The sequence below is a fragment of the Chiloscyllium punctatum genome, chromosome 26, assembly GCF_047496795.1.
Source record: "Chiloscyllium punctatum isolate Juve2018m chromosome 26, sChiPun1.3, whole genome shotgun sequence".
NCBI classification, from domain to species: Eukaryota; Metazoa; Chordata; class Chondrichthyes; order Orectolobiformes; family Hemiscylliidae; genus Chiloscyllium; species Chiloscyllium punctatum.
In genome coordinates, this window is record NC_092764.1 from 80,298,982 (window position 1) to 80,301,591 (window position 2,610).

Below are 2,610 nucleotides of genomic sequence, written 5' to 3' on the forward strand. Positions count from 1 at the left end.
TGAGCAGTCAATCTGGTGAGAATCACTGTGTGGCAGTGCTCTCACATTACCCCTAGCAGTAACTCATTCTTCTTTCACACAGAATTTAACTATTTTCTTCAACTAATTCCCTATTCTGTTATGTAAATACTTGTGGCACCCATCACACCTCCACAAGAAAAAAAAAGCCCCAAAGACCCTCAGCTCAACCTGTGAGGAGAAAGCCAGTGAAGTATCAGTGGATGCACTGACCCATGTGTTGACCTGCACTCTCCACCAGCTCTGCAACTTTCACCTCGGTGGGTAAACCCTCCTGATTCAACACATCATTACAGCTGAGGGTAAGCCATACATACTTCAGTGATGTTGGAGCAGGACTTCTTTTTTCAACAGTTGAAGAAAATGACATCAAGACCTGTAGGTCCGGGGTATCATCCTTGGTAAGATATTGACTTGCTCCTTCTCCCTCTGGAGACTGTGCAGCTGGAGCTTGCTGAGCTTACTGGAGATGTTGTACTCACTGTCTCCTTCTGCGTTGTCTTCGGTGAATCATCAAGGCCAAAACGACTCCAGTGCATGACCACAGCAGTGTGCCACAAGGATTGGTGCTGGGCCCACTGCTTTTTGTCCTTTATATAAATGATTTGTATGTGAACATAAGAGGTGTGGTTAGTAAGTTTGCAGATGACACCAAAATTAGAGGTGTAGGGTCAGCGAAGAAGAATGCCTCAGAGTACAATGGGATCTTGATCAGATGGGCCAATGGACCGAGGAATGGCAGATGGAATTTAATTTATATAAATGTGAGGTGCTGCATTTTGGAAAGGCAAATCAGGGCAGGACTTATACACTCAATGGTAAGGTCCTGGAGAATGTTGCTGAACAGAGAGACCTTGGAGTGCAGGTTCATAGCTCCTTGAAAGTGAAGTTACAGGTTGGTAGATAGTGAAGAAAGCATTTGGTATGCTTTCCTTTGAGTATGGGAGTTGGAAGATCATGTTGTGGCTGTACAGGACATTGGTTAGGCCACTTTTGGAATATGGCATGCAATTCTGGTCTCTCTGCTATAGGAAAGATGTTGTGAAACTTGAAAGGGTTCAGAAAAGATTTACAAGGATGTTGCCAGGGTTGGAGGGTTTGAGCTACAGGGAGAGGCCGAACAGGCTCCGACTATTTTCTCTGGAGTGTTAGAAGCTGAAAGGTGACCTTATAAAAGTTTTATAAAATCGTGAGGGGCGTGGGTAAGGGAATTAGCCAAGGTCTTTTCACTGGAGTGGGGGAGTGCAAAACTAGAGGTCATAGGTTTAGGGTGAGAGGGAAAAGATGTAAAGGGGACCTAAGGGGTAACCTTTTCATGCAGAGGGTGGTGAGTGTATGGAATGAGCTGCCAGAGAAAGTGGAGGAGGCTGGTATAATTATAACATCTAAAAGGCATCTGGATGGGTATATGAATTGGAAGGCTTTTAAGGGAAATGGGCCAAATATTGGCAAATGGGATGAGATTAAGTTCGGATATCTGATCAGCATGGATGAGTTGGACCTAAGGGTCTTTTTCTGTGCTGTACATCACTATGACTCTATGAGGTTTATTTGAAATTGCAATCTTACGAGGTGCTGCTCCTTCTTTACGTGAAGTCAGGTGATGTCACCTGACAGAGGAGCAGCACTCCGAAAGCTTGTGATTTCAAATAAATTTGTTGGACTGTAACGTGGTGTTGTGTGACATCTGAAGTTCTAGAGAACTCCTGGATTCTGGACTCCGACTGGCAGTAGAGAGATAAAAATGTATTGACCTCACATGGACGTTTAAGGCCAGTAAATGCTTTGTAAGGAGCTTACCATTTTAAAAACTGGAAGAACTACAGATGCTGGAAATCAGGAAACAAGAGCAGATATTGCTGGAAAAGCTCAGCAGATCTGGCAGCATCTGTGGAGACAAATCAGAGATAACATTTCAGATTGAGTGACCCTTTCTCAGAGCTGTTTTATTTTTCTGTATTCCGATCGTGGTCTGAAATGGGAAAAAAAAGGTTGTTTTAAAAACGAAGGAATATGGTTTCTGCATTTTTCAAAAGCATGCCACCTAACACTCAGTGTGAGTATTGCTTACACAGCGATCAGTTCAAGCAGTGCAGGAAGTCTAGTTATAGATGAACTGGAATTAAGGGCTGTACATGAATGGAGATACAGCCAGCCACAAGTCTCCGACTGGGCTGTGAAATGGTGGCTAGTTGTCAGTGACACAAGCTTCCTGCCTGCCAACAACTATGTGAATGGCTCGCAGATAGCCGGACAGCCTATGGGTGTGAATGTTTGAGAGAAGCCATTGGATCTCTGAGCGGAAAGGAATTGTCCTTTTTCTCTGCAGTTCAAACCACCTTAATTATAAAGCCAGCCAGTTTATTTCCCCCTCATTTGTTGCTGTAAGCTGTGGTATTTATTAAAACCAAAAAGTCAGAAGCTTAGTAAATTGTGAACCAATTGCCCCATATGCAAGCATGTGAAAGTACCTGGAAAAGACAGAGCAAAGAGAAGCATATGACAAGCCCAAAGGGTCATCTCAGTGAAGCCTGTGGACAGGGACACACTGAACTGATATTCTGCTCTCTCCTTTTCAGGACAATGTGACAC